Here is a 20,233-nt window from a genome sequence, read left to right on the forward strand (position 1 = left end):
CTTTTCTCTCTTTCTTTACTAAATCTCTGTATCACTTCTCTTCTGCTATACCGACTCTTCTTTCCTTCGCGTAGCCTTTGCTATCCTCTTATGGTCTCCTCTATCTGTCAAGTATTCTTTCTTTATATGGCTCCTTCTCCTCCCTCTGCTGTTCTTCCTGTCCTTGTATCGCTGATTCCCTTCTTCTTGGTGTTACCCTACTATGGGATCTTGGATTGTAGCACTTTACTACCTGGACGCCTGCTTTTTATCTGGATTTGCCTAGAATCGAGTGAATTGTCTCCCTTATTGGTTGTACCCACCACCCACTCCCTCATGCTTGATTCTTTCCACTCCCGTCCTCCCGCCACCATGGTTCCCCTCAGTTCTACAGTTTACACACACCTGGTCCTGCCACGCTTCTCTAGAAGCGTGGCGGGGTTTCTCGCTCTGCCTCCCGGGGCCACTGCAACCTCCGTTTCTCCGTCGCTCCTCTCGTCCTCTTTTCCGATGAAATCCGCCTGGACTCACACGGCGCCGCACTCCTTCGTCTCCTTGTTGCACGCCTCTCTCCCCGGAGACGCCGCTTTTTCTTCTTTCTCAGGTCCAGCGTTGCAGCTTCCTGAACGGACGGTCACGGCCGGCCGAGGTTTCGGATTGGTCCCCACCTCATGAGGTTCCCGGCCATCCGGGGCAGCGTCAGCACAAGTCGGTGTTGTGTGCAGGCTGACTCCAATCAGCCCGTTACATACACTCCCCCTAGCGAGCGGCTGATAGAGACGCTCCGATGATGGATAGCGGGATAAAAAGTCAGCATTGGTCATGAGGGAACCTGGGGAATGACGTATCTGAAAGGAGAAAGGCTGAAGTGAGAGGAACCATCGCAATACACAAGAGTTGGTATCTTTGTTCTGGGCGAGCCAGGTAAGGGGAACATGATCAGTCACTAGGGTAAAAGTTCTGCCCGCCAAATAGTATTGCAGGGATTCCACCGCCCATTTGATGACTAAACATTCTTTCTCTAAGGTGGGATAATGTTGTTCACGTGGAAGGAGTTTCCGACGTATGTAGCCAACGGGGTGGAGCTAACCGTCGTCTTGTTCCTGTGACAGGAGGGCCCCAAGGCCTACGTCTGAGGCATCAGTTTGTACGATAAAGGGTTTCTGGAAATCCGGACAACATAATACCGGTCCGGATGTCAAGGCAGACTTCAGTGCTTCAAAGCTCTGACGCTCTCTTTCAGAGAGAGGGGGTAAGGTATTGGGACATGATTTCTTTAAGAGGTCGTTAAGTGGTCCTGCTAAATGGGAGAGTTGTGGTATGAATTGTCTATAGTACCCCACGAGACCAAGGAAGGCTCGTACATCCTTCTTCGTGCATGGGAGGGAGATTTTAGTGACGGCCTGTATTTTGTCAACCTGAGGTCTAACCTGTCCTTCTCCTAATACAGAGCCCAGATATTTAATTCTTGTGTGATCCAACCTACATTATTCAGGATTTGCTGTCAGATTGGCCTTCCTCAGGGCCTGTAAGATGTTGTCTAGGTGTTTCAGGTGGTCTTCCCAGGTCCTGCTATAGATTACAATATCATCGAGATATGCTGCGGCATACTGATGGTAAGGTCGCAGTATTCTACTGATGAGTCTCTGAAAAGTAGCTGGGGCCCCATGAAGACCAAATGGAAGGACAGTTAATTGATAGAGACCGGATGGGGTCGCGAAGGCGGTTTTTTCCTTATCCTCTGGCCGCAATGGTATTTGCCAGTACCCTTTTGTCAGATCTAATGTGGACATATACCGAGCTTGACCTAATTGATCTAAAAGTTCATCGATGAGGGGCATGGGATATGAGTCAAACTGGGATAAGGCATTGACGCGTCTATAATCAACACAAAAGCGAGTACTTCTATCTGGCTTTGGTACTAGGACAACAGGGGCTGATTTTCCTTTTTGCTTCAGGGATACAATAGGGTTGCTGACGGGCTATATTGTCGGACATAATACGAATCGCATGCTGTACTAAGGATGTTCGTCCCGGTGAGTTAGAGAACACATCTTTATTGTTATCGATCAGATGGTGGAGTTGCCTAAGATAAGGGTCTGGGAGTGTGGGGTTTATTTGAGAAGGAGGATCCGAGTGAGGTGAGGTAGCAGGAAGGGAAGGGAAGGGAATCTCATCATGGGTTTCCTGTGTGATATACATGATAGATTGATCATCCGAGGGTTCCTGCCATTTTTTAAGCAAATTGATATGGAATATTTGCTCCCTTCCTGAGCCTTGGGGCAGGGCTAGTCTATATGTGGTGGGATTAATCTGCTCTAAGACGTCATATGGACCCTGCCACCGTGCTAACAGCTTATTTTCACAACTGGGTAGGAGTACTAAGGCCTTATCTCCAACCTTCAGGCTTCGAACAACACTTTTAGCATCGTACAGCTCTTTCTGTTTGGTTTGGGCCTCTCTTAGAGTGGTATGGACCTCTTCCCATACCGTGTGGAGGTTTTCTCGTAGTTCTCGAGTATAGGTCAACAGATCTTTAACTTCTTCCTTGGTTTCTTCCCATTGTTCAGCCAACATCTTTAAAAGTTACGAGGTTGTCTCCCGAATAACAACTCAAAGGGGCTATGTCCTGTGGAGGTCTGAACGTGGGTGCGTATGGCATAGAGCAAAAGGGGTAATTTTTTTTCCTAATCTTTCCCAGCTTCGGAAAGGCTTTTTCGAAGTAGGGATTTAATGGTCTTATTATATCTCTCTACTAGGCCATCTGTTTGGGATGGTAAACAGATGTTCTGATTTGTTTAACCCCTAGGGAATGACACACCTCCACCATCATTCTCAACATAAATGGAGTCCCCTGATCTGTGAGTATTTCTTTCGGAAACCCGACTTGAGAAAATAACTCTATCATTGCCTGAGCTATGATTTTGGTGTGGATAATGGGGATTGGTATGGCTTTAGGGTAATGGGTTGCATAATCAACTAATACCAGAATATACTGTTGTCGTCTCACCGAAGGAGTTAGGGGACCTACAATGTCCATCCCGACTCTAGAAAAAGGGGTTTCTATAACGGGAAGTGGTTGAAGGGGGGCTGGACGGTGTGGAGAGGGATTCAGGAGTTGACATTTCGGGCATTCTGTACAATGTTTCCGAATATCTCCAAACACACCAGGCCAATAAAAGCACTGTAATACTACCTCCTCCGTTTTCTCTCTCCCCATATGTCCTTCCCCATTATCCCTATGGGCTAACTGTAGGACCTGCTATCTATGACTCTTGGGTACCACTAGCTACAGTTCTCTTTCCCCTACGCCAGAGGGATTCCTATACAGTAAATTGTTTTTTTCCAGGAACTTGGGACCTACCACATGGTCATCCGGGTTCAGCGTAGGATCTTCGTGCTGGTTCTGTCGGAAATCTCCCGTGATGGTGCAGATGACAGCTGGGGGGGTCTTTGGAGTCTGTAGCTCGGGGATCCTGAATGGACTGATACTGTTGCCGTTGCTCTCTCCTTTGCTTCCTACTCAGGGTAGTCCGTGGTTTTCTGTTCTCTTCCACACCTATCTCAAAAGGTATCTCCTCCCACTATTTCTTAAAGATTTGCTCCTGTCCTGCTTTATTTAGGAGGGTGGTAAAATCCATGTAGTCCGTTCCGAGGATAAGATCTTCTCCCAAAATGGGGAATTACCCCCACCCTTATGGTCTCATCTTCTCCCTTCCAATTGAGAAGTACAGTAGCCACGGGGTAGGGTCGTTGGTCTCCATGTACGCAAGCTATTAATACCTGGCTCTGGGGATTCGCTCGTCCCGGCAGCACCAAGTTCTGTCTGATCATGCTTTGACTGCACCCTGAATCCACTAGAGCTGTTCTTTCAACATCGTTGAGTAGGACTGTGAGAGTATAAGTCAGTTTTTTCCCTCCAGACCATAATAGTCTCACTTTCATCAGTCCTATTTCCATCGGTTCTTCAGGATCTTTTTTTAACGGACAGTGTCTAGCAATATGACCCCACTCTGAACAATGATAACATTGAGGTCCTGTGGTTGGATAACTTGTAGTTGCTGAGGCCGTGGGTAGAGTACGATCTGGGCCATGTATGGCCATAGGTCTCTGGGTTGTACTCTTGGCTGCGCTTGGCCTGACAGAAAAAGGAAGGGGATGTCTACTGGACGTTGTGCGAAAGTCTGGTGCTCAATGGTAAGCAAAGGCTAGGTCAACGGCAGTCTGGTTTGTCAGCCCCGGATGTTGTCTCACCCAGTTCTGTGTACTGGGGGGCAGGGCATCCAGATATTGTTCCAAGACTATGGTGTCGAACATCTCCTCCCTAGTGGTTTCTGTGGGGTGTAACCATTTACCTGCAACATGATGCACCCGATAATATAAGATGCGTGGATTTTCTTGTTGCCATTTTGTATGTCTGAACTTGGTTCTGTAGCTCTCGCTGTCTAGGCCTATGCGTTCCAGGATAGCTTTCTTTACCTCTTTATACGAAAGGGTGCCACCAGGGTTGATTGCCTGATAGGCAGTTTGCAATTGTCTACTAAGTAACGGGGCTATATATTGACCCCACTTATCTTCCGGCCAGTTTGCTGTGCTGGCTACCCTCTCAAAATTCGTAAAGAATGAATCAGGATCCTCCTGTTCCTGATATCTTTGTAGCACACTACTCAGAACGTTCGGATGGATCTTTGTATGAGCAATAGTTTCAGTCAATTTTCCCAGGACTGTTTTGTGAACCAACTGATTTTTCGCTATTATGGTTGCTTGACTTTTCAGAGCCGTTTGTAAGGCTTCTCTTTCCTCCTTCGCTTCTTTCAGTTGTTGTTCCCAAACGATTTGTAGATGTCATTGCCCCTCGGCCAGTTGGGCAATCATGTCTGCCAAAGTTGGTTTCTCCTCCATGGTGTTGATGGTCCTTTTTCCAAATCCCACTTCTGACACCACTTGTGGTTGGCCGGGTTAAAGGACGACACAGAGCTTTGGATGTCTTTATTACTGTGCTTTATTGGAGATTATATTAGAGTGGTGAATAAGTCTTTCTTTGTTGTTTTTATTTTGTTTCCTGATTAGCTTCTGTTGCTTTTCTCTGGTTATTTCCCTCTTCTATGTTCTTTTCTTCTCTTTCAGGGCTTGTCCGGGAGGCGCATGCATGTGAAAAGAACAAGAGAGGAACTGGTAAGTAAGTTGTGTTCTGTCTTTCTCTTTCCTTCTCTATCTCTTCTTCTCCTTTCATCCTCTTCTTTCCGTCTCTCTTTCTCTCCTCTTGTTTTCTATTTAGTTGTTACTGGGTATTCTGTTTCTCTCTCTTTTTTATCTTTCTTTAATAAATCTCTGTATAACTTCTCTTCTGGTATACCGACTCTTCCTTCCTTCAAGTAGCCTTTGCTATCCTCTTATGGTCTCCTCTATCTGTCAAATATTCTTTCTTTATATGGCTCCATCTCCTCCTTATGTTGTTCTTCCTGTCCTTGTATCGCTGATTCCCTTCTTCTCGGTGTTACCCTACTATGGGATCTTGGCCTGTAGCACTTCAGTACCTGGACGCCTACTTTTTATCTGGATTTGCCTAGAATCAAGTGAATTGTCTCCCTTATTGGTTGTACCCGCCACCCACTCCCTCGTACTTAATTCTCTCCACTTCCGTCCTCCCGCCACCCTGGTTCCCCTCAGTTCTACAGTTTACACACACCTGGTCTTGCCACGCTTCTCCAGAAGCGTGGCAGGGTTTCTCGCTCCGCCTCCCGGGGCCACTGCAACCTCCGTTTCTCCGTCGCTCCTCTTGTCCTCTTTTCCGATGAAATCTGCCTGGACTCCCACGGCGCCGCTCTCCTCTGTCTCCTTGTTGCGCGCCTCTCTCCCCTAAGACGCCACCTTTTCTTCTTTCTCAGGTCCTGCGTTGCAGCTTCCTGAACGGAGGGTCACGGCCGGCCGAGGCTTCGGATTGGTCCCCACCTCATGAGGTTCCCGGCCATCCGGGGCAGCGTCAGCACAGGTCGGGGTTGTGTGCGGGCCGACTCCGATCGGCCCGTCACAATACCACATCGCGGTAGTGTTGTCTGTTAGGATTTAAACCGACTGACCGCGAAGGGAAGGGAGGAAGGCCTTGAGAGCCAGACGGATCACCCCCATTCCAACAGATTGATGTGAAACCTCTGTTCCACTGGAGACCAATGACCTTTGACCTCCAGGTCCCCCAGATGAGCATCCCACCCTGGAGTGCAGGCATCCGTTATCACTGTGGCCACCGGAGCTGGCAGCGAGAACGGCTTTCCTTGGGAAAGGTTACCCTCCGCAGCCCACCATTGAAGATCTGCCGCAGCATCTCTGGATATCTTTATCGATTCCTCGAGATCTCCTTTGTGTTGAAACCACTGCCTGTGGATGCACCACTGAAGAGCCCTCATGTGCCAGCGTGCATGAGTGACCAGCAGAATGCAAGAAGCGAGCAGACCGAGCAGACGAAGGACCTTAAAGAATGGAACGACCGCTTGTAAGGAAATGCCTCCTTGGCATGGTTACCCCCTGACTTTTTGCCTTTGCTGATGCTAAGTTATGACTTGAAAGTTTGCTGGGACCCTGCTAACCAGGCCCCAGCACCTGTGGTCTTTCCCTAAACTGTACTTTTGTCTCCACAATTGGCATAACCCTGGCACCCAGGTAAGTCCCTTGTAACTGGTACCCCTGGTACCAAGGGCCCTGATGCCAGGGAAGGTCTCTAAGGGCTGCAGCATGTCTTATGCCACCCTAGGGACCCCTGGGATCGGCAGAAAATGACTAAGTCGACATGGCACTCCCCTCAGAGTGCCATGCCAACCTCACACTGCCTGTGGCATAGGTAAGTCACCCCTCCAGCAGGCCTTACAGCCCTAAGGCAGGGTGCACTATACCACAGGTGAGGGCATATGTGCATGAGCACTATGCCCTTACAGTGTCTAAGCAAAACCTTAGACATTGTAATTGCAGGGTAGCCATAAGAGTATATGGTCTGGGAGTTTGTCATACACGAACTCCACAGTACCATAATGGCTACACTAAAAACTGGGAAGTTTCGTATCAAAAGTCTCAGCACAATAAATGCCCACTGATGCCAGTGTGCAATGTATTGTAAAATACACCCAGAGGGCATCTTAGAGATGCCCCCTGAAAACATACCTGACTTCCAGTGTAGGCTGACTAGTTTCTGCCAGCCTACCACACACCAGACATGTTGCTGGCCACATGGGGAGAGTGCCTTTGTCACTATGTGGCCAGGAACAAAGTCTGTACTGGGTGGAGGTGCTTCTCACCTCCCCCTGCAGGAACTGTAACAGCTGGCGGTGAGCCTCAAAGGCTCACCCCTTTTGTTACAGCGCCCCAGGGCATCCCAGCTAGTAGAGATGCCCGACCCTCCGGCCACTGCCCCCACTTTTGGCGGCAAAGCTGGAGGAGATAATGAAAAAACAAGGAGTCACCCACCAGTCAGGACAGCCCCTAAGGTGTCCTGAGCTGAGGTGAACCTTACTTTTAGAAATCCTCCATCTTGTGAGTGGAGGATTCCCCCAATAGGATTAGGGATGTGCCCCTCCTCCCACAGGGAGGAGGCACAAAGAGGGTATAGCCACCCTCCAGGACAGTAGCCGTTGGCTACTGCCCTCCCAGACCTAAACACACCCCTAAATTCAGTATTTAGGTGCTCCCCAGAACCTAGGAAACTAGATTCCTGCCACCTTAACAAGCAGAAGGACTGCTGACCTGAAGCCCTGCAGAGAAGACGGAGACGACAACTGCTTTGGCCCCAGCCCTACCGGCCTGTCTCCCTACTTCAAAGAAAACTGCAACAGCGACGCATCCAACATGGACCAGCGACCTCTGAAGCCTCAGAGGACTGCCCTGCAACCAAGGACCAAGAAACTCCAGTGAACAGCTGCCCTGTTCAACAATCTGCAACTTTCTTGCAACAAAGAAACAACTTTAAAGACTTCACGTTTCCCGCCGGAAGCGTGAGACTTTCCACTCTGCACCCGACGCCCCGGCTCGACCTGCAGAAAACCAACTCCTCAGGGAGGACTCCCCGGCGACTGCGAGCCCGTGAGTAACCAGAGACGACCCCCCCTGAACCTCCACAGCGACGCCTGCAGAGGAAATCCAGAGGCTCCCTCTGACCGCGACTGCCTGTAACAAGGGACCCGACGCCTGGAACCAACACTGCACCCACAGCCCCCAGGACCTGAAGGAACCGAACTCCAGTGCAGGAGCGACCCCCAGGCGACCCTCTGCCTAGCCCAGGTGGTGGGTGCCCTAAGGAGCCCCCCCTGTGCCTGCCTCCATCATTGAAGAGACCCCCGGGTCTCCCCACTACTTCCTATCTAAAACCCGATGCCTGTTTGCACACGGCACCCGGCTGCCACGGTGCCGCTGAGGGTGTACTTTCTGTGCCTTCTTGTGCCCCCCCCCCAGTGCTCTACAAAACCCCCGTGGTCTGCCCCGAGGACGCGGGTACTTACCTGCTGGCAGAATGGAACCGGGGCACCCCTATTCTCCATTGAAGCCTATGTGTTTTGGGCACCTCTTTGACCTCTGCACCTGACCGGCCCTGAGCTGCTGGTGTGGTGACTTTGGGGTTGCCTTGAACCCCCAACGGTGGGCTATCTATGCCCCAACTTTGATACTTGCAAGTGTTTTACTTACCTTCAAAACTAACCTCTACTTACCTCCCCCAGGAACTGTTGATTTTTGCAGTGTCCACTTTTAAAATAGCTTATTGCCATTTTTACAAAGACTGTACATGCCATTGTGTTCATTCAAAGTTCCTAGAGTATCTCAGTGAAATACCTTTCATTTGAAGTATTACTTGTAAATCTTGAACCTATGGTTCTTAAAATAAACTAAGAAAATATATTTTTCAACATAAAAACCTATTGGCCTGGAGTAAGTCTTTGAGTGTGTGTTCAACAAATGCTTAACACTACCCTCTGATAAGCCTACAGCTCGACCACACTACCACAAAATAGAGCATTAGAATTATCTCTTTTTGCCACTATCTTACCTCTAAGGGGAACCGTTGGACTCTGTGCACACTATTTCTTACTTTTAAATAGTATATACAGAGTCAACTTCCTACACCGCTCCATTCTGGAACATTGGAATCAACACCTGAATGTCCTGAATCCGCTGCGGCGGAGGAAAGGCCTGATTCAATGTGTTGTCCAGTACTGCCCCTATGAACAGGAGGTGCTGTGAGGGCTCCAGGTGAGATTTGGGCACGTTCACCGAAAAGCCCAGATAGAGCAACAACTGAGTTGTGGACTGTAGGTGATGCCGCAGGAGCTCCGGAGACTTGGCTTTGATCAGCCAATCGTCCAGATAAGGGAATACTGCTACCCCCCTTCTTCTGATCTCTGCTGCAACCACTGCCATCACCTTTGTGAAGACTCGAGGTGCCGAAGTAAGAGCAAACAGAAGGACCGCAAACTGATAGTGTTGTGACCCCACCACAAACCAGAGCTACTTCCTGTGCGACTTGATGATCGGGATATGAAAGTAAGCATCCTGCAAGTCGACAGACACCATCCAATCCCCTTCGTTCAACGCCAAAAGAACCTGTGCTAGGGTCAGCATTTTGAACTTCTCCTGCTTGAGGAACCAATTCAAAATCCTCAGGTCTAGGATTGGCCTCAACCGACCATTCTTTTTGGGGATCAGGAAATATCTTGAATACCAGCCCTGACCCCTCTCCTGCTCTGGAACCAACTCTACTGCACCTTTCAACAAAAGGATTAACACTTCCTGTTGTAGTAAAAGAAGGTGGTCTTCCGAACAGAAGGATGGGCGGGGAGGGATGGGAAGGGGAATCTCCCGAAAGGGAAGAGTATAACCTTTCCCCACAATATCGGTGACCCAGGAGTCCGATGTTATTGACTCCCACATGTGAAGAAATTGAGACAGTCTCCCCCCTACAGGAGATGGACGCAAAGGGAGTGATGGAGGACTAAGGCTGCTTTCCCTGCTGCACCCCGCCAGGGGAAGAGGAAGAGGCAGAGTGCTGCTGGGTGGCCCCTCTAGTACAAACTCTAACCCAGCCCCTGAATGATCTATAAGGGTGAGCTATCGAAGGTTGCTGTCCTGCTGCCTGGAATCTCCCTCAAAAGGAAGAGCCAGGCCCAACCCCCGAATCCTCCTAAACAACCTCAAGGAAGTGGAGGTGGATGCTTGCAAGCCCAAGGATCTTGCCGTGGCCCTACTCTCCTTAAACCGCTCCAAGGCAGAGTCAGATTTTTCCCCAAATAGTTTATCCCCATCAAAGGGCAGGTTGAGTAGGGTTGTCTGCACATCGGGAGAGAATCCTGAAGACCGTAGCCAGGCATGTCATCTTGTCGCTATGGACATGCCCATAGCCCTGGCCACAGAGTCCGATGTGTCAAGCCCAGATTGGATAACCTGGGTCGTCGCCGCATGAGTGCCCGCCAAAAGGTTAAGCACCTCCTGAGGCAATGTAGAGTGTGTCTTGGCCTCGTCCATGAGAGCATAAATGTACCTTCCCAGGATACCGGTAACATTCGTTGACTTGACGGCCATGCTACATGAAGAGAATGCCTTCTTAGCAGATTGGTCCAATCTCTTGGACTCCCTGTCCGCGGGAACCCCAGGAAAAGATCCCGGAGCAGAGCGTGAGGAGCATGAAGCCTGCACTACCAAACTCTCCAGAGTTGGGTGTCTGGACAAGAATGCTGGATCTCCAGGAGCCACCCGATACCTCCTCGCAACAGACCTGTTTACTGCCGTCAAAGACACAGGCTTCTTCCACACCTCCATTATTGGGTCAATAAGAGCCTCATTAAACGGAAGAAGCGGCTCTGCCACAGCTGAAGAAGGATGCAAAACCTCCGTGAGAATGTTCGTCTTTACAGCCGCAGCTGGAAGAGGAAGGTCAGCAAAATCCGCTGCCTTCCTGACCACAAATGGAAAGAGGCAGCCTCCTCAGTGTACTCCCCCGGAGATGCCAAGTCCCACTCCGGGGAAGTGTCCAGACCACTAGCCATGTCCAAGCCCTGCAGGTATCCCAGGGGCTCCACAATCTCACCCTCTTCCAAGAGCTGCTTTTCATACTCTTGCTCCTCTAGCAGCCTCAAAGCCAACCTCCTGGAGCGGAGCCTGGATTCAATCCCTGGCGTCGATAAGGCGTCTGCCGACGCCGAAGACCTCGGACGGCGTCGACCATCGGATTCATCCGACGCCGGATCCATTGGCGGCGTAGGCTTCTTTAGAGTAGATGCAAGCTGCGGCAAACCCATCGGCACTGGGGCAGTAGATGTCGTCAGCGTCACAGGTCTTCTAGGCGACACCATTGGTACCGGTGCCGAAACAGCACTTCCCGAAGGAAGGAAAGGCATGAAGGGCGTCGGTCTGTATGAAGCCGGAACACCCATGTCATAGGACAATGGACCCGAAGGTCTCGAATGACCACCACCTGAAGCCATGGTGGCAAAGATGTTGAACATTGCATTAAGAAATGCAGCAGGGTCTGTGCCTGGCGCCGGGAACGCCGGATATCCCTGCGGAGCCAGTGCTTGAGGCGAAGCCGGCCTCGGGTATCTCTGTCTGCGCCGGAGAGACCGCCAGCTTCTGGTGAGGATCGACCTCGAAGATCGACAGTGGAGACGTCGGAGAAGTAGGAGTCGTCCGAGGCAGAGGTGTCACAGTCGGACTAACTTCCCAAGTTGTTCGACCCCAAGCCGACGGTGACCTCGAGTGGGAACGGTCCTTACTTGACCGGTGCCGTGAATCATACTGGCGTCGGGAGTCCCAATGACGCCTGTGAGATTTTGAGGACTTGGAAAAAGACTCACAACGATGATGTTTCTCTTTCTTCTTAGACCTTGCCAGGAACAGCTTGGCCTCCCGCTCCTTGAGAGCCTTCAGATTTATGCGCTGACATGAACCGCACACTTTGACCTCATGGTCAGAGCTCAGACACCACAAACAATTCTCGTGTGGGTCTGTGACTGACATTCGACCTCTGCACTCCCTACATGGTTTAAAACCCGACTTCCTTGGCTGAGACATTGTTACGCACGAAGTGAAACAGTAGCTCCCTGGTAGCCTCGAAGGAAAACCGGTCCTTGAAGGCACGGAAAAAAGGAAACTTACGTCTGCACGTCGACGAGGACCTCTTATTGCCTGGATGACGTCATACGGAGTCGTGTTGGAGTCGGGCAATTGTGATGTCATCGTCGACGTGCAGAGCTAGAAGAAAATTTCCGTTGAACGCTGGCGCGTTGGGGAAAATTCTTTAGGTGAGGAATCCACAGGTAGTTGTATCCATCAAAAAGATCTACCACTGTGGACAAATTAATTTTTTTCCTGCCATTTCTATGAGCAAATAAAATTCTGGATGAATAAACCAGATTTTTAGTATTAAAAAGGTAAAACGTGCTAACTTTCATTATCAGACATCTTGAAATGACTATCCTCAATTACGGGTTGTTTCTCTTTAAAAAAAGGAAAACATTTTGTGTGGACATTTCGACTTAAACTATGTCATGCAGAGGACAGCAGAACAAACTTGTTACTTTATACAAGTGCCTTTGTTTATCTGCAGTAGAGGAGTAACTACACAGAACAAAATGAACACACTCAGAGTTCAAGGATGTATTTCTGTACTATTCCGTAGGACACTGATAGCCCTCTCAGTTCGCAGTGCTTGTCAACAGCTTCTTGTGCTACTGAAAGGAGAAGAGATTCGGCTGCAGTTCCCTTAATAATGCAGGAATGATGCTACACCACCTGGTACAGCCATGTCTTGATGTGATGTGATGTGATGTGCTGGGATTCTAACCAAAGGCGGGCCGCAGAGACCTAAATGGCGAAAGAACTTGTGCACAAGAAACACATTCTATATCTGAGAACATTATTGTGCAGAATACATACTTTACAACTATTATTCTGTCTCTAACTAGGCCACCGGGAATGAGAAAAATTGATTCAATTTAGTCACTGCTTTAAATATCATGTTATTCTCACCTTTGGTGGTGTGGCTATCAATCTCTGAATCTGTGGAGCAAGGCTAGACAATGCAGTCCGGCTCGTCCTCTTCAACCTTAAGCATGTGGTCTGGCTGAGCATCCAGATCAAAGCCTGCGGAGAATACAAAGGGATCAAATATAGGACTTGTGGTTCACTTCTGTGCAGGAGGGCAGGGATGTTACACGACCTGTGCTGTTAATATGTTAAACAACCCACCTAGGAGCTATGTCCCCAACTCCACAAGAACATGTTCAGTAACTGTGCATACCAGAGTTGGCTTGCTTGTTGTCCGTAATTCCCTCCGGTTCCGACAGATCCCAGATGCACCCCTCTTTGCTTTTATTAATATTTCCTCCTGTGTCAGAATCAGCAACTTTATGCCCTATAGTTATGAGATGATAAAAGATATATTAGACTTGACAGTTAATCATTGAAAGATATTTGATGCAATTTGGTGTGTCTGAATAACATGTCACATGTGAGCTCGGATTGTTTTTCTGTAAACATGTTTTATCCACTAAACCAGCTGCTTAGACTCACTGCATGAAGCTGACTGTAACACAACTTTAAACACACACCACATACAGAAATGAGTACATCTCCTGAAGGGCTGACCAGAACAAACTAGTGGGTTTATTCTAAAGCTACATTTTTTGTAACGAGGCATGTATGGGAAGCCGTTCATGTCAAAATTACAGCTCCCCATATTGGACACCTCCTGAAATACATAGCGTGCTGCAAAATGAATATGACACACACCAGAATGAATGTAATATGTGTCAAAATAATTATGATACCTGGCAGAGTGAATCTGAATTGAACCAAAACAAATATGAAAACTGGCAGAATTAATATGCTACTTAGTGATTAATATGAATAACACACACACCAAATTGAATAAGAAATATACTGAAATATATATAAATCATACTGAAATGAATATGGCCCTCACTATAAACAATAAAGCAATCACTGAAACGAATACAATATTCACCAAAAAGAATGGGGCATTTCTTGAAATGATTGACTTATGCCAAGAGAAGTATGGCATATATTGAAATTAATATGGCAGATTGAAAATAATATAAAGTATTGGAATGGATATATTATATTCTGAAAAGAAAACAATGCACATTGAAACGAATACAAAGTACATTGAAATGAACATTAAACATGTTGCAATTAATTTGAATTGTGTTGAAATTAATATTACAGAGATGGCAATGAATATGAGACACACAGAAATGATTAGTATATGATTGAAAATGAATACGGCTTGTGTTGAAATTAATGCAATCCCATTGAATTGAAGTTGACTTGTCTTCAAATGAGTATGACCACAGCTGAAATTCACATGAGATTTGTTAAAATGAATATGGTACGTCTTGAAATTAATATGACACATATTCAAACTAATATGATACATATTCAAATTAATATGATATATGTTAAAATTGATAAATTGTATCTTAAAATTAATATGACAAGTGTTAATATGAATATGACATCCATTGAAATAAACTTAACATTGATTGAAAAGAATATAACACATGTTAAAATGAATATGACCTACGTTGCACACTAAAGTCGTGATAGGAAATTCTACGTTGAAATGAATATGACCTACATTGAAATGAATTTGACATGTTTTAAAATTTATACGAGTAACGTTAAAATGATCATGACATTTATCACAATGAATATGGCTTGCATTGAAAGTGATATGATATACATTGACATGATTACAATATATGTTGCAATGGATTTGATTCATGTTAAAATTAAGATGTGTTAATATGAATGAAGCATCCATTGAAAGAAATATGACACATGCTAAGATGAATATGACATGCATTGAAACAAATATGAGCTTCACCGGAATGCATTCAACATTTCCTAAACTGAATATGACCAATGCTGAAATTAAAATGAAATTTGTCAAAATTAATATGTTGTGCTTTGAAATTGATATGATACACAGCAAAATAAATATTGCATATACTGAAATTAATATGACCTATGTTGAAATGGATATGACTGTGTTAAAATTATTATGACCGGTGTTAAGGTGAATATGACATCCATTGAAATTAATAACATTCATAGAAAGGAATATGACATGTTAAGATGAATATGAGCCACTTTGAAATGAATATGACACCTGATGAAATTAATATGGCCCATATCAAAGGTTATATGACGTTCTGTAACATGAATATCACACTTTTTAAAATGAAAATGAAACTGTGAGATAAATGCAACCTGCTTTGAAATGAATTAGGCAAATATTGAAATAAACACAGGCCATGTTTAAATGAATATGACTGCTGTTTAAATTAATATGGCTTGTTCTGAACTTATGTGGATTTGCTTTAAAATTAATATTACATATTGAAATTAATGTTACATATTCTCAAAGGGTCGCATTACGAGTTTGGCGGTTTGTGCACCACCATGGCGGCGGTGTGACCGCCATCTGCTTGGCAGTCAGACCACAGTATTACAATGCTGGCAGTCCCATAGGGAAAGACTGCTGCAGTCCCGCCAGCACCACCAGGCAGCGCATACCACTGCAGTGGCGAGGCAGGCTAAAAAGGCAGACGGAGACGGTGTTTTGGATGGAAACATTATGATGTTGCCTACCACCAGCGTGACCGTGGAAGTCCAACCACCACATCCCAGCAGGTGGAAACGGAAAGCATAAAGGAAGCAACTCACTTGCAGGCAGTGTTACATGACCTGTGCCGCCATGGAGCCCATCACACATACGTCCTGCCGCAGGTGCTGCTCATCGATGGACCCACACAGCACCCACATTGCAACACAATGAAAGGTCAATGGGATGCACAATAGGTTGTGAAATGAATATCCAAAGCTCACAATGCAAACAATACCTGCATAATAGTGATGGCGACATCAGGAGCATTCATGATCACATTTCACTTTGCACATGCCCCTAAAACAGCATTTGCATAGGAACTGACCCTTCATGTATCTCAGGGACAAACAATATTTGAGCCAAGTGATATGCCTAGCTGCCAAATGTGTAAGTGCAAGTCAAGAAAGCACATACAACGGCAACAGCATGGTCCAGACATCTAGATGATGTAGCTGTAAGGTACACACATCAAAGTGGACACATGGTCAGTCAAATCCAAAGGACGCTACCACAATTTAACACCCTCCATGTGTGGACAAACAAAACTCTAGCTCCCGCACATGAGACAAAAGTACAATCTATATCAGGGGACAAATCTACACCATACATGCTGACATTGGCCAACACAAGATGAAATATTTACCCTAGCAAGCATATCACAATGCAATGACACCCCAATTGGATCAACACCCACATATCCATACAGTGAACATCTACCCTTGCCTTGGGTGTCCAACACTTCCTACAAAGTCAGATAGTAAAAAACAACATAAAATGTGGTGGATGTGTCTGTGGGTGTTGTGGTGGTGTCTGGGGGTATAGTGACTGAGGTGTGTGGGGCATTGGGTTGTGAGCTGTTGTAGGAGGCTGGCCTGGCTTGTAGTGGGTACCTTAGGTATTTACGCCTTATACCAGGTCCAGTTATCCCTTACTAGTGAAACGTAGTAGTTTTCTAGCAGCTTAGGCTGATAGAGGTAGCTGTAGCAGAGCAGCTTAGGCTGAACTATTAGACATGCAAAGCTCCTGCAATACCACTTATAGTTACACAGTACTTATACACAATAAAAGACAATACTCAGTGTTACCAAAAATAAAGGTACTTTATTTTAGTGACACAAGACCAAAATTATCTTAGAGGCAATACTCCTTCTGGAGGTAAGTATTATACACAATATATACACTAGACACCAAAACCAGGTAAGTAAATAGTCATAGGATAGTGCAAACAATAGAAAATACCATAGAATGCAATAGGAAGAAATAAGCCTTGGGGCAACACAAACCATATACTAACCATATACTAAGAACGTTGAATGCGAATCACGAATACCCCACCCCAGGGCCCAGGAAAGTAGGAGTAAAGTACTGCAAGTTTCCTTAGGACACTCTAAAAGTCGTGAATAGAGTTATTGCAAGAACCAAGCAAGACTACAAGCAAGAAATGGTGGATTCCTGGACCTGAAGACCTGTAAAGAGAGGAGACCAAGTCCAGAAGTCGCAGAAGATTCCAGGAAGGACAGGAGCCCCTGCCAACCTAGAAGATGGTGCAAAAGAGGATTCTCCGGTAGGAAGAAGTCTGCAGAAGGGCACCAAAGAAGATGGCTGTGGGTTCCTGCATGATACAAAGGATGTCCCACATGGAGATGTTGGATGCAGGCGAGTTCTAGCGCTGGATTAGTCCAACAAGCCTTGGTTCAAGCAATGTCGCACATTGTGTCAAAATAGCGCTGCCTGGACCCAGGAGGGACCTGGGGTCCTCAACTCAGACTGAGGAGGCAGAGGGGGCTCCGAACACTGGAGGGAACCCACACAGATGACCAGGCAGCACCAACAGAGGTCCCAGGACACGGGGACAAAGAAGGTGCAAATTCCGGTTGCTGCAGCTCTACAAAAGAAGGTCCCACGCCGCCGGAGAACAACTCAGCAAGCTGAGTGTCACAGGATAGAGTGCTGGGGACCTGGGCCAGGCTGTGCATGAAGGATTCTTGCAAATAGTGCACAGAGGCCTCAGGAAGTGAAGATGACGTGGTGCACAGGGGTACTGTCACAAACGGGGAAGGCAAGCTCTTACCTCCTCCAAATATGGACAGCTGGACCTTAGGACAGTCTGTGTCAAAGGGGTCCACCACCTGTGTTCCAAGGAGCATGCTCGTCATCAGGAGAGGAGTCCCAGAGGACCTGTCATCATCTTAGAAGGTGCCTGCTGGTGCAGGGAAGTGACTCTGTCACTCCACAGGAGATTTCTTTGGTCCTTCTGGTGCAGGGTGAAGACAGGGAGTCCCCAGAGTGTGCACACCATGGAAACTGTTGCAGTTGCTGGCTGGAGCTCAGAGGATGAAGCAGGAGTTGCAGAGGATTCCTAGCGGAAATTTGCAAGCCAAATCTGAAGAGAAGCCCACAGAAGAGACCCTAAGTAGCCCTCAGAGGGGGATTGGCTACCTACCCAGGTATGTATCTATCAGGAGGGGTCTCTGATATCACCTGTTGGCACTGGCCACTCAGAGATCTCCAGAGTGTCCCCACACCTTGGAAAACAAGATGGCTAAAGCTAGGGACACAATGCAGGAGCTCTGGGCACCACCCCTGGAGTGGTGATTGACAGGGGAGTGGTCACTCCCATTCCCATTGTCCAGTTTTGCGCCAGAACAGGGACCAGTGTAGACTGGTTTATGCAAGGAGGGCACCATCTGTGCCCTGTAAAGCATTTCCAGAGGCTGGGGGAAGGTTACCCCTCCCAAGCCTGTAACACCTATTTCCAAAGGAAGAGGGTGTAACACCCTCCTCCCAAAGGAAATTCTCTGTTCTGCCTCCCTGGGACTGGGCGTCTCAGACCCCAGGAGGGCAGAACCCTGTCTGTGAGGTGGCAGCAGGTGTAGCTGCAGTGCAAGCCTCAGAGAGCTGGTTTGGCAGTACTGGGGATCCATGGTGGAGCCCACAGGATGCATGGGATTGTCCACCCCAATACCAGATTTGGAATGGGGGGACAATTCCATGATCCTAGGCACCTTACATGGCCATATTCGGAGTTACCATTGTGAAGCTACATATAGGTATTGACCTATATGTAGTGCACGTGTGTAATGGTGGCCCCGCACTCACGAAGTCTGGGGATTTGGCCCTGGAATGTGTGGGGCCACCTTTGCTAGTGCAAAGGTGCCCTCACACTTAGTAACTTTGCACCTAGCCTTCAGTAAATGAAGGTTAGAAGTACAGGGGACTTATCAGTTACTTAAGTGCAGTGAAAATGGCTGTGAAATAGTGTGTGCACTATTTCATTCAGGCTGCAGTGGCAGTCCTGTGAAAATGGTTTGTCTGAGCTCCTAATGGGTGGCAAAAGAAATGTTGCTGCCCATGTGGATCTCCTGGAACTCCAATGCCCTGGGGACCTAGGTACCATATACTAGGGACGAATAAGGGGGGGGGGGCGAGTGTGCCAATTGGAATTGACGCATGAAGTCACTAAACTATAGTGACTAATTTGGAAGCAGAGAGAGCATAAGTACTGAAGTTCTGGTTAGCAGAACTTCAGTGACACAGTTAAGCACTACTGACAACACACACAGTAGGCCACAAACTATGGGCACTGGGGTCCTGGCTAGCAGGATCCCAGTGAGACAGTAAAAACACACTGACATACACTCACAAACAAGCCAAACTTTGGGGTAACCATGCTACAAAGAGGCTACTTTCTCACAGGTGTTGTCTGGGTGTATGGTGGGTGTGATGGATGTGTCACTGGGTGTTGTGGTGGTGTCTGTAGGAATGGTGGATGTGGTGTGTGGGTCAGTGGGAGTGTCTGTTGAAATGGTGGCTGATGTGGTGCCTGTGGGTGAATATTGAGTGCCTGCATGCCGGTGTGCCTGGTAGAGTTTGTGTTGCTGTGTGCTGCTTGTGTGTGTTGAGGTTGGTGCATGCAGATGTGTCTGTGTGCTTAGGACAAGTAGGGGAATAGGGAATTTGGATAGGGAAGAGAGAGGATGTGAGAGAGAGGATTGGGGATAGACCGCTGTCATCATTGAGGAGGCCAGAGCCTGATAAGATTTCTGTTTGCCAGACACCATCGAAATCATGAACACCATCCACTCCGGTTCTCCATATGACCCCTGCACTCACCACATCCTCAACAAAGCAAGTTACGTCATCGCACCCCAACTACGGAAGATCATCAACAGCTCCTTCAAGTCTGCCACCTTCCCGGAGAGCTGGAAACACGCCAAGATCAACGCCCTCTTCAAAAAATCCAAGGCGGACCGAAAAGACCTCAAGAACTTCCGGCCTATCTCCCTGCTCCCCTTCCCCGCAAAATTCATAGAGAAGGCTGTCAACAGACAACTAACCCGCTTCCTTGAGGAAAACTGCACCCTGGACCCTTCCCAATCCGGATTCCGCAGCAACCACAGTACCGAAATCGCCCTCATCGCCGCCTCCGACGACATCAGAACAATACTGGACAAAGGCAAAACCGTGGCCCTTATCCTCCTGGACCTCTTGTCCACGTTCGACACCATCTGCCACCACACCCTACGCTCACGCCTCAGCAATGCAGGAATCCACGACAGAGCCCTGGCTTGGGCCACCTCCTTTCTCACCAGC

Source organism: Pleurodeles waltl, chromosome 4_1 (genome assembly GCF_031143425.1).
Source record: "Pleurodeles waltl isolate 20211129_DDA chromosome 4_1, aPleWal1.hap1.20221129, whole genome shotgun sequence".
NCBI classification, from domain to species: domain Eukaryota; kingdom Metazoa; phylum Chordata; class Amphibia; order Caudata; family Salamandridae; genus Pleurodeles; species Pleurodeles waltl.